We start from the raw sequence: 17264 nt of genomic DNA, 5'->3' as shown, positions 1-17264 counted from the left end.
CTCCTCCCTGTCTCACCCTCAGGAAGGGATGCATGACCAATGCTCCTTCCCGTCTCGCCCGCATACATGGATGCACGTTCACGCCTCCTCCTTCTCTCGGCTTCATACGGGGATCATATCTCCTCCCTGTCTCACCCTCATGCAGGGATGCATGACCAATGCTCCTTCCTGTCTCGCCCGTTACATGGATGCACGTTCACGCCTCCTCCTTCTCTCCGCTTCATACGGGGATCATATCTCCTCCCTGTCTCACCCTCATGCAGGGATGCATGACCAATGCTCCTTCCCTTCTCGCCTGCATACATGAATGCACGTTCACGCCTCCTCCTTCTCTCGGCTTCATACGGGGATCATATCTCCTCCCTGTCTCACCCTCATGCAGGGATGCATGACCAACGCTCCTTCCTGTCTCGCCCGCATACATGGATGCACGTTCACGCCTCCTCCTTCTCTCGGCTTCATACGGGGATCATATCTCCTCAATGTCTCACCCTCACTTCCAACATGTGTAACTTCTTGTTCTCTTTGACGTCTGGGGCATGGGTGGCTACTGCACAGCTCTAGATGTCGCCCACCTGCAAGGTGCTATGGAAAGCACTTTTCCACATTGTACGTGCTATATTAACCCCCTCTCCCCAAATACAATAAAAATAAAGAAATATATGTGCTTCCATAATGTCTACCTTCTAATGTTTCATATGTGTAAGCACATTGTCCTCCTCCTGACCACATTCTAAAACTATGTGCAAATTGTTCCTTCCATTAACTGTCACTTCCTTGGCCCTTTATTTATAATGACTGTTATACTCTCTCTCTTTCCGCCACAGTATAAAAAAGCCTAGCACACCTCATGATTGGACTAAGAAATTCCTGTCATTTAGTTGGAAATGATTTTCCCATTATCCCCAAAAACTCCTCACTGTGTCTAAGAACGCTTTTTTTCACAGGACAATACAGATCAGATTGACTTGAAAGGTCCTTTCACGCGACTACAGAATGCCTCTCATTCCACTAAAAGATACGCCAGTGCCTACAATAGCCTAGGACTAGACTATGAGTCCCAATGTAGAAAGACCACAAGTCCACAGATATGCCTGTTTATTTAAACATCTGTATTATCATCAGCGTGTGACTGTAAAGGCGGGACTTCGCGCTCTCTGTAACGCGCTCCATTGGCAACATCAGTTAAATGTCGTTGGCTCAATCCCTCGCGGATGTTGTTTTTATTCCCATTTGTAACTGGGAAATACTGTCGCTGCAATACATATGTCTTAATCAAGCTAGTGGTTATTGACGTAAATGGCAGTGTTATAATGTTTCATGTACTGCAAATGTCACCACATAATGCGCTCTTAATTAGATTTGGTTGAAATACATTACAGTCACCCGATGAAAAAGTGTGCAAAGAGCATTAAAGAGACAAAAGGTTCATAACAGTAACAGGACATATCGAATTGTTTCAGTCCTCCACAGAGATTGCCAATGTATTAATGGAAATTCTAAAATATCTGCCCAACTGCCGTGACATTGCCTCACCGCAATGCCGTGACTCAGATTCGAACCGAGGTTGCTGCGGCCACAATGCAAAGTACTAACCACTATACGATCACGGCGAGCTACTTGGGCTGCTACAATGTGACGTTCCACCTCTATCATAAGCTGTACTCCATCTGTGATGTCATGACTCATGTTTGAATTAAAGGTTGGTTGTGATGTTATCCATGAGAATAAGTGGACACCTGATCCCCAGTCACTTATTTAAGATCTCAATAATCAAGTCAGAATCCAAATGAAAGTCATCAAAGTGGAGCCAATTAGAAATAATATAGTTACACAAACCTGGCAATGGTGCGGCAGCCAGGGCCGATAATGGCCCGCCAGCCTGAGAGCAGGAAAGTGTGAGAGCAGTGATGGTCTTGTGAGAGTTTACAGCTGTTATTGACCCTGTCCCCTTCCATTGCAGAGTTTTCTCCCTATAAGAAGTGCAGAGGCTCCCTCCGGGGTGCTAATAGTAAATTTATTTTTTTGCGCAGGAGAAGTGCTCTTCACCAATTGCACGTGCCAAATCACCCGAAGGCCACCACCATAAAATTCAGGCATTCATGTTCATGCGTCCTCAATGTTATGTCCTTATAAAGGGATGCATGTTCATGCCGCCTCGTTCTCTTGGCTTCATACAGGGATTTTATCTCCTCCCTGTCTCACCCTCATGCAGGGATGCATGACCAATGCTCCTTCCCTTCTCGCCCGCATACATGGATGCACGTTCATGTCTCCTCGATCTCTCGGCTTCATATGGGGATTTTATCTCCTCCCTGTCTCTCCCTCGGGAAGGGATGCATGACCAATGCTCCTTCCCGTCTCGCCCGCATACATGGATGCACGTTCACGCCTCCTCCTTCTCTCGGCTTCATACGGGGATCATATCTCCTCCCTGTCTCACCCTCATGCAGGGATGCATGACCAATGCTCCTTCCTGTCTCGCCCGCATACATGGATGCACGTTCACGCCTCCTCCTTCTCTCGGCTTCATACGGGGATCATATCTCCTCCCTGTCTCACCCTCATGCAGGGATGAATGACCAATGCTCCTTCCTGTCTCGCCCGCATACATGGATGCACGTTCACGCCTCCTCCTTCTCTCGGCTTCATACGGGGATCATATCTCCTCCCTGTCTCACCCTCATGCAGGGATGAATGACCAATGCTCCTTCCTGTCTCGCCCGCATACATGGATGCACGTTCACGCCTCCTCCTTCTCTCGGCTTCATACGGGGATCATATCTCCTCCCTGTCTCACCCTCATGCAGGGATGCATGACCAATGCTCCTTCCCTTCTCGCCTGCATACATGGATGCACGTTCACGCCTCCTCCTTCTCTCGGCTTCATACGGGGATCATATCTCCTCCCTGTCTCACCCTCATGCAGGGATGCATGACCAATGCTCCTTCCCTTCTCGCCTGCATACATGGATGCACGTTCACGCCTCCTCCTTTTCTCGGCTTCATACGGGGATCATATCTCCTCAATGTCTCACCCTCACTTCCAACATGTGTAACTTTTTGTTCTCTTTGACGTCTGGGGCATGGGTGGCTACTGCACAGCTCTAGATGTCGCCCACCTGCAAGGTGCTATGGAAAGCACTTTTCCACATTGTACGTGCTATATTAACCCCCCCTCTCCCCAAATACAATAAAAATAAAGAAATATATGTGCTTCCATAATGTCTACCTTCTAATGTTTCATATGTGTAAGCACATTGTCCTTCTTCTGACCACATTCTAAAACTATGTGCAAATTGTTCCTTCCATAAACTGTCACTTCCTTGGCCCTTTATTTATAATGACTGTTATACTCTCTCTCTTTCCGCCACAGTATAAAAAAGCCTAGCACACCTCATGATTGGACTAAGAAATTCCTGTCATTTAGTTGGAAATGATTTTCCCATTATCCCCAAAAACTCCTCACTGTGTCTAAGAACGCTTTTTTTCACAGGACAATACAGATCAGATTGACTTGAAAGGTCCTTTCACGCGACTACAGAACGCCTCTCATTCCACTCAAAGATACGCCAGTGCCTACAATAGCCTAGGACTAGACTATGAGTCCCAATGTAGAAAGACCACAAGTCCACAGATATGCCTGTTTATTTAAACATCTGTATTATCATCAGCGTGTGACTGTAAAGGCGGGACCTCGCTCTCTCTGTAACGCGCTCCATTGGCAACATCAGTTAAATGTCGTTGGTTCAATCCCTCGCGGATGTTGTTTTTATTCCCATTTGTAACTGGGAAATACTGTCGCTGCAATACATATGTCTTAATCAAGCTAGTGGTTATTGACGTAAATGGCAGTGTTATAATGTTTCATGTACTGCAAATGTCACCACATAATGCGCTCTTAATTAGATTTGGTTGAAATACATTACAGTCAGCCGATGAAAAAGTGTGCAAAGAGCATTAAAGAAACAAAAGGTTCATAACAGTAACAGGACATATCGAATTGTTTCAGTCCTCCACAGAGATTGCCAATGTATTAATGGAAATTCTAAAATATCTGCCCAACTGCCGTGACATTGCCTCACCGCAATGTCGTGACTCGGATTCGAACCGAGGTTGATGCGGCCACAACGCAGAGTACTAACCACTATACGATCACGGCGAGCTACTTGGGCTGCTACAATGTGACGTTCCACCTCTATCATAAGCTGTACTCCATCTGTGATGTCATGACTCATGTTTGAATTAAAGGTTGGTTGTGATGTTATCCATGAGAATAAGTGGACACCTGATCCCCAGTCACTTATTTAAGATCTCAATAATCAAGTCAGAATCCAAATGAAAGTCATCAAAGTGGAGCCAATTAGAAATAATATAGTTACACAAACCTGGCAATGGTGCGGCAGCCAGGGCCGATAATGGCCCGCCAGCCTGAGAGCAGGAAAGTGTGAGAGCAGTGATGGTCTTGTGAGAGTTTACAGCTGTTATTGACCCTGTCCCCTTCCATTGCAGAGTTTTCTCCCTATAAGAAGTGCAGAGGCTCCCTCCGGGGTGCTAATAGTAAATTTATTTTTTTGCGCAGGAGAAGTGCTCTTCACCAATTGCACGTGCCAAATCACCCGAAGGCCACCACCATAAAATTCAGGCATTCATGTTCATGCGTCCTCCATGTTATGTCCTTATAAAGGGATGCATGTTCATGATGACTCCATGTCACACCTGCATACAAGGATGCATGTTCATGCCGCCTCGTTCTCTTGGCTTCATACAGGGATTTTATCTCCTCCCTGTCTCACCCTCATGCAGGGATGCATGACCAATGCTCCTTACCTTCTCGCCCGCATACATGGATGCACGTTCATGTCTCCTCGTTCTCTCGGCTTCATACGGGGATTTTATCTCCTCCCTGTCTCACCCTCAGGAAGGGATGCATGACCAATGCTCCTTCCCGTCTCGCCCGCATACATGGATGCACGTTCACGCCTCCTCCTTCTCTCGGCTTCATACGGGGATCATATCTCCTCCCTGTCTCACCCTCATGCAGGGATGCATGACCAATGCTCCTTCCTGTCTCGCCCGCATACATGGATGCACGTTCACGCCTCCTCCTTCTCTCCGCTTCATACGGGGATCATATCTCCTCCCTGTCTCACCCTCATGCAGGGATGCATGACCAATGCTCCTTCCCTTCTCGCCTGCATACATGAATGCACGTTCACGCCTCCTCCTTCTCTCGGCTTCATACGGGGATCATATCTCCTCCCTGTCTCACCCTCATGCAGGGATGCATGACCAACGCTCCTTCCTGTCTCGCCCGCATACATGGATGCACGTTCACGCCTCCTCCTTCTCTCGGCTTCATACGGGGATCATATCTCCTCAATGTCTCACCCTCACTTCCAACATGTGTAACTTCTTGTTCTCTTTGACGTCTGGGGCATGGGTGGCTACTGCACAGCTCTAGATGTCGCCCACCTGCAAGGTGCTATGGAAAGCACTTTTCCACATTGTACGTGCTATATTAACCCCCTCTCCCCAAATACAATAAAAATAAAGAAATATATGTGCTTCCATAATGTCTACCTTCTAATGTTTCATATGTGTAAGCACATTGTCCTCCTCCTGACCACATTCTAAAACTATGTGCAAATTGTTCCTTCCATTAACTGTCACTTCCTTGGCCCTTTATTTATAATGACTGTTATACTCTCTCTCTTTCCGCCACAGTATAAAAAAGCCTAGCACACCTCATGATTGGACTAAGAAATTCCTGTCATTTAGTTGGAAATGATTTTCCCATTATCCCCAAAAACTCCTCACTGTGTCTAAGAACGCTTTTTTTCACAGGACAATACAGATCAGATTGACTTGAAAGGTCCTTTCACGCGACTACAGAATGCCTCTCATTCCACTAAAAGATACGCCAGTGCCTACAATAGCCTAGGACTAGACTATGAGTCCCAATGTAGAAAGACCACAAGTCCACAGATATGCCTGTTTATTTAAACATCTGTATTATCATCAGCGTGTGACTGTAAAGGCGGGACTTCGCGCTCTCTGTAACGCGCTCCATTGGCAACATCAGTTAAATGTCGTTGGCTCAATCCCTCGCGGATGTTGTTTTTATTCCCATTTGTAACTGGGAAATACTGTCGCTGCAATACATATGTCTTAATCAAGCTAGTGGTTATTGACGTAAATGGCAGTGTTATAATGTTTCATGTACTGCAAATGTCACCACATAATGCGCTCTTAATTAGATTTGGTTGAAATACATTACAGTCACCCGATGAAAAAGTGTGCAAAGAGCATTAAAGAGACAAAAGGTTCATAACAGTAACAGGACATATCGAATTGTTTCAGTCCTCCACAGAGATTGCCAATGTATTAATGGAAATTCTAAAATATCTGCCCAACTGCCGTGACATTGCCTCACCGCAATGCCATGACTCAGATTCGAACCGAGGTTGCTGCGGCCACAATGCAAAGTACTAACCACTATACGATCACGGCGAGCTACTTGGGCTGCTACGATGTGACGTTCCACCTCTATCATAAGCTGTACTCCATCTGTGATGTCATGACTCATGTTTGAATTAAAGGTTGGTTGTGATGTTATCCATGAGAATAAGTGGACACCTGATCCCCAGTCACTTATTTAAGATCTCAATAATCAAGTCAGAATCCAAATGAAAGTCATCAAAGTGGAGCCAATTAGAAATAATATAGTTACACAAACCTGGCAATGGTGCGGCAGCCAGGGCCGATAATGGCCCGCCAGCCTGAGAGCAGGAAAGTGTGAGAGCAGTGATGGTCTTGTGAGAGTTTACAGCTGTTATTGACCCTGTCCCCTTCCATTGCAGAGTTTTCTCCCTATAAGAAGTGCAGAGGCTCCCTCCGGGGTGCTAATAGTAAATTTATTTTTTTGCGCAGGAGAAGTGCTCTTCACCAATTGCACGTGCCAAATCACCCGAAGGCCACCACCATAAAATTCAGGCATTCATGTTCATGCGTCCTCAATGTTATGTCCTTATAAAGGGATGCATGTTCATGCCGCCTCGTTCTCTTGGCTTCATACAGGGATTTTATCTCCTCCCTGTCTCACCCTCATGCAGGGATGCATGACCAATGCTCCTTCCCTTCTCGCCCGCATACATGGATGCACGTTCATGTCTCCTCGATCTCTCGGCTTCATATGGGGATTTTATCTCCTCCCTGTCTCTCCCTCGGGAAGGGATGCATGACCAATGCTCCTTCCCGTCTCGCCCGCATACATGGATGCACGTTCACGCCTCCTCCTTCTCTCGGCTTCATACGGGGATCATATCTCCTCCCTGTCTCACCCTCATGCAGGGATGCATGACCAATGCTCCTTCCTGTCTCGCCCGCATACATGGATGCACGTTCACGCCTCCTCCTTCTCTCGGCTTCATACGGGGATCATATCTCCTCCCTGTCTCACCCTCATGCAGGGATGAATGACCAATGCTCCTTCCTGTCTCGCCCGCATACATGGATGCACGTTCACGCCTCCTCCTTCTCTCGGCTTCATACGGGGATCATATCTCCTCCCTGTCTCACCCTCATGCAGGGATGAATGACCAATGCTCCTTCCTGTCTCGCCCGCATACATGGATGCACGTTCACGCCTCCTCCTTCTCTCGGCTTCATACGGGGATCATATCTCCTCCCTGTCTCACCCTCATGCAGGGATGCATGACCAATGCTCCTTCCCTTCTCGCCTGCATACATGGATGCACGTTCACGCCTCCTCCTTCTCTCGGCTTCATACGGGGATCATATCTCCTCCCTGTCTCACCCTCATGCAGGGATGCATGACCAATGCTCCTTCCCTTCTCGCCTGCATACATGGATGCACGTTCACGCCTCCTCCTTTTCTCGGCTTCATACGGGGATCATATCTCCTCAATGTCTCACCCTCACTTCCAACATGTGTAACTTTTTGTTCTCTTTGACGTCTGGGGCATGGGTGGCTACTGCACAGCTCTAGATGTCGCCCACCTGCAAGGTGCTATGGAAAGCACTTTTCCACATTGTACGTGCTATATTAACCCCCTCTCCCCAAATACAATAAAAATAAAGAAATATATGTGCTTCCATAATGTCTACCTTCTAATGTTTCATATGTGTAAGCACATTGTCCTTCTTCTGACCACATTCTAAAACTATGTGCAAATTGTTCCTTCCATAAACTGTCACTTCCTTGGCCCTTTATTTATAATGACTGTTATACTCTCTCTCTTTCCGCCACAGTATAAAAAAGCCTAGCACACCTCATGATTGGACTAAGAAATTCCTGTCATTTAGTTGGAAATGATTTTCCCATTATCCCCAAAAACTCCTCACTGTGTCTAAGAACGCTTTTTTTCACAGGACAATACAGATCAGATTGACTTGAAAGGTCCTTTCACGCGACTACAGAACGCCTCTCATTCCACTCAAAGATACGCCAGTGCCTACAATAGCCTAGGACTAGACTATGAGTCCCAATGTAGAAAGACCACAAGTCCACAGATATGCCTGTTTATTTAAACATCTGTATTATCATCAGCGTGTGACTGTAAAGGCGGGACCTTGCGCTCTCTGTAACGCGCACCATTGGCAACATCAGTTAAATGTCGTTGGTTCAATCCCTCGCGGATGTTGTTTTTATTCCCATTTGTAACTGGGAAATACTGTCGCTGCAATACATATGTCTTAATCAAGCTAGTGGTTATTGACGTAAATGGCAGTGTTATAATGTTTCATGTACTGCAAATGTCACCACATAATGCACTCTTAATTAGATTTGGTTGAAATACATTACAGTCACCCATGAAAAAGTGTGCAGAGAGCATTAAAGAAACAAAAGGTTCATAACTGTAACAGGACATCGAATTGTTTCAGTCCTCCACAGAGATTGCCAATGTATTAATGGAAATTCTAAAATATCTGCCCAACTGCCGTGACGTGACATTGCCTCACCGCAATGCCGTGTCTCGGATTCGAACCGAGGTTGCTGCGGCCACAACACAGAGTACTAACCACTATACGATCACGGCGAGCTACTTGGGCTGCTACAATGTGACGTTCCACCTCTATCATAAGCTGTACTCCATCTGTGATGTCATGACTCATGTTTGAATTAAAGGTTGGTTGTGATGTTATCCATGAGAATAAGTGGACACCTGATCCCCAGTCACTTATTTAAGATCTCAATAATCAAGTCAGAATCCAAATGAAAGTCATCAAAGTGGAGCCAATTAGAAATAATATAGTTACACAAACCTGGCAATGGTGCGGCAGCCAGGGCCGATAATGGCCCGCCAGCCTGAGAGCAGGAAAGTGTGAGAGCAGTGATGGTCTTGTGAGAGTTTACAGCTGTTATTGACCCTGTCCCCTTCCATTGCAGAGTTTTCTCCCTATAAGAAGTGCAGAGGCTCCCTCCGGGGTGCTAATAGTAAATTTATTTTTTTGCGCAGGAGAAGTGCTCTTCACCAATTGCAAGTGCCAAATCACCCGAAGGCCACCACCATAAAATTCAGGCATTCATGTTCATGCGTCCTCCATGTTATGTCCTTATAAAGGTATGCATGTTCATGATGACTCCATGTCACACCTGCATACAAGGATGCATGTTCATGCCGCCTCGTTCTCTTGGCTTCATACGGGGATCATATCTCCTCCCTGTCTCACCCTCATGCAGGGATGCATGACCAATGCTCCTTCCCTTCTCGCCCGCATACATGGATGCACGTTCATGTCTCCTCGTTCTCTCGGCTTCATACAGGGATTTTATCTCCTCCCTGTCTCACCCTCGGGAAGGGATGCATGACCAATGCTCCTTCCCGTCTCGCCCGCATACATGGATGCACGTTCATGCCTCCTCCTTCTCTCGGCTTCATACGGGGATCATATCTCCTCCCTGTCTCACCCTCATGCAGGGATGCATGACCAATGCTCCTTCCTGTCTCGCCCGCATACATGGATGCACGTTCACGCCTCCTCCTTCTCTGGGCTTCATACGGGGATCATATCTCCTCCCTGTCTCACCCTCATGCAGGGATGCATGACCAATGCTCCTTCCCTTCTCGCCTGCATACATGGATGCACGTTCACGCCTCCTCCTTTTCTCGGCTTCATACGGGGATCATATCTCCTCAATGTCTCACCCTCACTTCCAACATGTGTAACTTCTTGTTCTCTTTGACGTCTGGGGCATGGGTGGCTACTGCACAGCTCTAGATGTCGCCCACCTGCAAGGTGCTATGGAAAGCACTTTTCCACATTGGACGTGCTATATTAACCCCCTCTCCCCAAATACAATAAAAATAAAGAAATATATGTGCTTCCATAATTTCTACCTTCTAATGTTTCATATGTGTAAGCACATTGTCCTCCTCCTGACCACATTCTAAAACTATGTGCAAATTGTTCCTTCCATAAACTGTCACTTCCTTGGCCTTTTATTTATAATGACTGTTATACTCTCTCTCTTTCCGCCACAGTATAAAAAAGCCTAGCACACCTCATGATTGGACTAAGAAATTCCTGTCATTTAGTTGGAAATGATTTTCCCATTATCCCCAAAAACTCCTCACTGTGTCTAAGAACGCTTTTTTTCACAGGACAATACAGATCAGATTGACTTGAAAGGTCCTTTCACGCGACTACAGAATGCCTCTCATTCCACTAAAAGATACGCCAGTGCCTACAATAGCCTAGGACTAGACTATGAGTCCCAATGTAGAAAGACCACAAGTCCACAGATATGCCTGTTTATTTAAACATCTGTATTATCATCAGCGTGTGACTGTAAAGGCGGGACCTTCGCTCTCTGTAACGCGCTCCATTGGCAACATCAGTTAAATGTCGTTGGTTCAATCCCTCGCGGATGTTGTTTTTATTCCCATTTGTAACTGGGAAATACTGTCGCTGCAATACATATATCTTAATCAAGCTAGTGGTTATTGACGTAAATGGCAGTGTTATAATGTTTCATGTACTGCAAATGTCACCACATAATGTGCTCTTAATTACATTTGGTTGAAATACATTACAGTCACCCGATGAAAAAGTGTGCAAAGAGCATTAAAGAAACAAAAGGTTCATAACAGTAACAGGACATATCGAATTGTTTCAGTCCTCCACAGAGATTGCCAATGTATTAATGGAAATTCTAAAATATCTGCCCAACTGCCGGATTCGAACCGAGGTTGCTGCGGCCACAACACAGAGTACTAACCACTATATGATCAAGGCGAGCTACTTGGGCTGCTACAATGTGACGTTCCACCTCTATCATAAGCTGTACTCCATCTGTGATGTCATGACTCATGTTTGAATTAAAGGTTGGTTGTGATGTTATCCATGAGAATAAGTGGACACCTGATCCCCAGTCACTTATTTAAGATCTCAATAATCAAGTCAGAATCCAAATGAAAGTCATCAAAGTGGAGCCAATTAGAAATAATATAGTTACACAAAACTGGCAATGGTGCGGCAGCCAGGGCTGATAATGGCCCGCCAGCCTGAGAGCAGGAAAGTGTGAGAGCAGTGATGGTCTTGTGAGAGTTTACAGCTGTTATTGAACCTGTCCCCTTCCATTGCAGAGTTTTCTCCCTATAAGAAGTGCAGAGGCTCCCTCCGGGGTGCTAATAGTACATTTATTTTTTTGCGCAGGAGAAGTGCTCTTCACCAATTGCACGTGCCAAATCACCCGAAGGCCACCACCATAAAATTCAGGCATTCATGTTCATGCGTCCTCCATGTTATGTCCTTATAAAGGGATGCATGTTCATGATGACTCCATGTCACACCTGCATACAAGGATGCATGTTCATGCCGCCTCGTTCTCTTGGCTTCATAAAGGGATTTTATCTCCTCCCTGTCTCACCCTCATGCAGGGATGCATGACCAATGCTCCTTCCCTTCTCGCCCGCATACATGGATGCACGTTCATGTCTTCTCGTTCTCTCGGCTTCATACGGGGATTTTATCTCCTCCCTGTCTCACCCTCAGGAAGGGATGCATGACCAATGCTCCTTCCCGTCTCGCCCGCATACATGGATGCACGTTCACGCATCCTCCTTCTCTCGGCTTCATACGGGGATCATATCTCCTCCCTGTCTCACCCTCATGCAGGGATGCATGACCAATGCTCCTTCCTGTCTCGCCCGCATACATGGATGCACGTTCACACCTCCTCCTTCTCTCGGCTTCATACGGGGATCATATCTCCTCCCTGTCTCACCCTCATGCAGGGATGCATGACCAATGCTCCTTCCCTTCTCGCCTGCATACATGGATGCACGTTCACGCCTCCTCCTTCTCTCGGCTTTATACGGGGATCATATCTCCTCCCTGTCTCACCCTCATGCAGGGATGCATGACTAACGCTCCTTCCTGTCTCGCCCGCATACATGGATGCACGTTCAAGCCTCCTCCTTCTCTCGGCTTCATACGGGGATCATATCTCCTCCCTGTCTCATCCTCATGCAGGGATGCATGACCAATGCTCCTTCCCTTCTCGCCTGCATACATGGATGCACGTTCACGCCTCCTCCTTCTCTCGGCTTCATACGGGGATCATATCTCCTCAATGTCTCACCCTCACTTCCAACATGTGTAACTTCTTGTTCTCTTTGACATCTGGGGCATGGGTGGCTACTGCACAGATCTAGATGTCGCCCACCTGCAAGTTGCTATGGAAAGCACTTTTCCACATTGGACGTGCTATATTAACCCCCTCACCCCAAATACAATAAAAATAAAGAAATATATGTGCTTCCATAATGTCTACCTTCTAATGTTTCATATGTGTAAGCACATTGTCCTCCTCCTGACCACATTCTAAAACTATGTGCAAATTGTTCCTTCCATAAACTGTCACTTCCTTGGCCCTTTATTTATAATGACTGTTATACTCTCTCTCTTTCCGCCACAGTATAAAAAAGCCTAGCACACCTCATGATTGGACTAAGAAATTCCTGTCATTTAGTTGGAAATGATTTTCCCATTATCCCCAAAAACTCCTCACTGTGTCTAAGAACGCTTTTTTTCACAGGACAATACAGATCAGATTGACTTGAAAGGTCCTTTCACGCGACTACAGAATGCCTCTCATTCCACTAAAAGATACGCCAGTGCCTACAATAGCCTAGGACTAGACTATGAGTCCCAATGTAGAAAGACCACAAGTCCACAGATATGCCTGTTTATTTAAACATCTGTATTATCATCAGCGTGTGACTGTAAAGGCGGGACCTCGCGCTCTCTGTAACGCGCTCCATTGGCAACATCAGTTAAATGTCGTTGGTTCAATCCCTCGCGGATGTTGTTTTTATTCCCATTTGTAACTGGGAAATACTGTCGCTGCAATACATATGTCTTAATCAAGCTAGTGGTTATTGACGTAAATGGCAGTGTTATAATGTTTCATGTACTGCAAATGTCACCATATAATGCGCTCTTAATTAGATTTGGTTGAAATACATTACAGTCACCCGATGAAAAAGTGTGCAAAGAGCATTAAAGAAACAAAAGGTTCATAACAGTAACAGGACATATCGAATTGTTTCAGTCCTCCACAGAGATTGCCAATGTATTAATGGAAATTCTAAAATATCTGCCCAACTGCAGTGACATTGCCTCACCGCAATGCCGTGACTCGGATTCGAACCGAGGTTGCTGCGGCCACAACGCAGAGTACTAACCACTATACGATCACGGCGAGCTACTTGGGCTGCTACAATGTGACGTTCCACCTCTATCATAAGCTGTACTCCATCTGTGATGTCATGACTCATGTTTGAATTAAAGGTTGGTTGTGATGTTATCCATGAGAATAAGAGGACACCTGATCCCCAGTCACTTATTTAAGATCTCAATAATCAAGTCAGAATCCAAATGAAAGTCATCAAAGTGGAGCCAATTAGAAATAATATAGTTACACAAACCTGGTAATGGTGCGGCAGCCAGGGCCGATAATGGCCCGCCAGCCTGAGAGCAGGAAAGTGTGAGAGCAGTGATGGTCTTGTGAGAGTTTACAGCTGTTATTGACCCTGTCCCCTTCCATTGCAGAGTTTTCTCCCTATAAGAAGTGCAGAGGCTCCCTCCGGGGTGCTAATAGTAAATTTATTTTTTTGCGCAGGAGAAGTGCTCTTCACCAATTGCACGTGCCAAATCACCCGAAGGCCACCACCATAAAATTCAGGCATTCATGTTCATGCGTCCTCCATGTTATGTCCTTATAAAGGGATGCATGTTCATGATGACTCCATGTCACACCTGCATACAAGGATGCATGTTCATGCCGCCTCGTTCTCTTGGCTTCATACAGGGATTTTATCTCCTCCCTGTCTCACCCTCATGCAGGTATGCATGACCAATGCTCCTTCCCTTCTCGCCCGCATACATGGATGCACGTTCATGTCTCCTCGTTCTCTCGGCTTCATACGGGGATTTTATCTCCTCCCTGTCTCACCCTCAGGAAGGGATGCATGACCAATGCTCCTTCCCGTCTCGCCCGCATACATGGATGCACGTTCACGCCTCCTCCTTCTCTCGGCTTCATACGGGGATCATATCTCCTCCCTGTCTCACCCTCATGCAGGGATGCATGACCAATGCTCCTTCCTGTCTCGCCCGCATACATGGATGCACGTTCACGCCTCCTCCTTCTCTCGGCTTCATACGGGGATCATATCTCCTCGCTGTCTCACCCTCATGCAGGGATGCATGACCAATGCTCCTTCCCTTCTCGCCTAAATACATGGATGCACGTTCACGCCTCCTCCTTCTCTCGGCTCCATACGGGGATCATATCTCCTCCCTGTCTCACCCTCATGCAGGGATGCATGAACAACGCTCCTTCCTGTCTCGCCCGCATACATGGATGCACGTTCACGCCTCCTCCTTCTCTCGGCTTCATACGGGGATCATATCTCCTCCCTGTCTCACCCTCATGCAGGGATGCATGACCAATGCTCCTTCCCTTCTCGCCTGCATACATGGATGCACGTTCACGCCTCCTCCTTCTCTCGGCTTCATACGGGGATCATATCTCCTCAATGTCTCACCCTCACTTCCAACATGTGTAACTTCTTGTTCTCTTTGACGTCTGGGGCATGGGTGGCTACTGCACAGCTCTAGATGTCGCCCACCTGCAAGGTGCTATGGAAAGCACTTTTCCACATTGGACGTGCTATATTAACCCCCTCTCCCCAAATACAATAAAAATAAAGAAATATATGTGCTTCCATAATGTCTACCTTCTAATGTTTCATATGTGTAAGCACATTGTCCTCCTCCTGACCACATTCTAAAACTATGTGCAAATTGTTCCTTCCATAAACTGTCACTTCCTTGGCCCTTTATTTATAATGACTGTTATACTCTCTCTCTTTCCGCCACAGTATAAAAAAGCCTAGCACACCTCATGATTGGACTAAGAAATTCCTGTCATTTAGTTGGAAATGATTTTCCCATTATCCCCAAAAACTCCTCACTGTGTCTAAGAACGCTTTTTTTCACAGGACAATACAGATCAGATTGACTTGAAAGGTCCTTTCATGCGACTACAGAATGCCTCTCATTCCACTAAAAGATACGCCAGTGCCTACAATAGCCTAGGACTAGACTATGAGTCCCAATGTAGAAAGACCACAAGTCCACAGATATGCCTGTGTATTTAAACATCTGTATTATCATCAGCGTGTGACTGTAAAGGTGGGACTTCGCGCTCTCTGTAGCGCGCTCCATTGGCAACATCAGTTAAATGTCGTTGGTTCAATCCCTCGCGGATGTTGTTTTTATTCCCATTTGTAACTGGGAAATACTGTCGCTGCAATACATATGTCTTAATCAAGCTAGTGGTTATTGACGTAAATGGCAGTGTTATAATGTTTCATGTACTGCAAATGTCACCACATAATGTGCTCTTAATTAGATTTGGTTGAAATACATTACAGTCACCCGATGAAAAAGTGTGCAAAGAGCATTAAAGAAACAAAAGGTTCATAACAGTAACAGGACATATCGAATTGTTTCAGTCCTCCACAGAGATTGCCAATGTATTAATGGAAATTCTAAAATATCTGCCCAACTGCCGTGACATTGCCTCACTGCAATGCCGTGACTCGGATTCGAACCGAGGTTGCTGCGGCCACAACACAGAGTACTAACCACTATACTATCACGGCGAGCTACTTGGGATGCTACAGTGTGACGTTCCACCTCTATCATAAGCTGTACTCCATCTGTGATGTCATGACTCATGTTTGAATTAAAGGTTGGCTGTGATGTTATCCATGAGAATAAGTGGACACCTGATCCCCAGTCACTTATTTAAGATCTCAATAATCAAGTCAGAATCCAAATGAAAGTCATCAAAGTGGAGCCAATTAGAAATAATATAGTTACACAAACCTGGCAATGGTGCGGCAGCCAGGGCCGATAATGGCCCGCCAGCCTGAGAGCAGGAAAGTGTGAGAGCAGTGATGGTCTTGTGAGAGTTTACAGCTGTTATTGACCCTGTCCCCTTCCATTGCAGAGTTTTCTCCCTATAAGAAGTGCAGAGGCTCCCTCCGGGGTGATAATAGTACATTTATTTTTTTGCGCAGGAGAAGTGCTCTTCACCAATTGCACGTGCCAAATCACCCGAAGGCCACCACCATAAAATTCAGGCATTCATGTTCATGCGTCCTCCATGTTATGTCCTTATAAAGGGATGCATGTTCATGATGACTCCATGTCACACCTGCATACAAGGATGCATGTTCATGCCGCCTCGTTCTCTTGGCTTCATACAGGGATTTTATCTCCTCCCTGTCTCACCCTCATGCAGGGATGCATGACCAATGCTCCTTCCCTTCTCGCCCGCATACATGGATGCACGTTCATGTCTCCTCGATCTCTCGGCTTCATACGGGGATTTTATCTCCTCCCTGTCTCTCCCTCGGGAAGGGATGCATGACCAATGCTCCTTCCCGTCTCGCCCGCATACATGGATGCACGTTCACGCCTCCTCCTTCTCTCGGCTTCATACGGGGATCATATCTCCTCCCTGTCTCACCCTCATGCAGGGATGCATGACCAATGCTCCTTCCTGTCTCGCCCGCATACATGGATGCACGTTCACGCCTCCTCCTTCTCTCGGCTTCATACGGGGATCATATCTCCTCCCTGTCTCACCCTCATGCAGGAATGAATGACCAGTGCTCCTTCCTGTCTCGCCCGCATACATGGATGCACGTTCACGCCTC

The 17264-nt window shown here is 46.4% G+C and overlaps 2 non-coding genes across 2 annotated transcripts; both read right to left on the bottom strand.

The window, feature by feature from the left end:
• Window positions 1–13660: 13660 nt before the first annotated feature.
• TRNAH-GUG (transfer RNA histidin (anticodon GUG)) lies at window positions 13661–13732 on the bottom strand. The gene has a single exon. It is a non-coding gene; the product is annotated as a tRNA-His (tRNA).
• A 2398-nt stretch (window positions 13733–16130) lies between these two features.
• TRNAH-GUG (transfer RNA histidin (anticodon GUG)) lies at window positions 16131–16202 on the bottom strand. The gene has a single exon. It is a non-coding gene; the product is annotated as a tRNA-His (tRNA).
• Between the last annotated feature and the right edge of the window lie 1062 nt (window positions 16203–17264).

This window comes from Ambystoma mexicanum, assembly GCF_040938575.1.
Source record: "Ambystoma mexicanum isolate Mex_15411 chromosome 12 unlocalized genomic scaffold, UKY_AmexF1_1 Mex_chr12_unloc.1, whole genome shotgun sequence".
NCBI lineage: Eukaryota > Metazoa > Chordata > Amphibia > Caudata > Ambystomatidae > Ambystoma > Ambystoma mexicanum.
The sequence above is the reverse complement of the archived record's forward strand: the minus strand, read 5'-3'. Positions and strand labels throughout refer to the sequence as shown.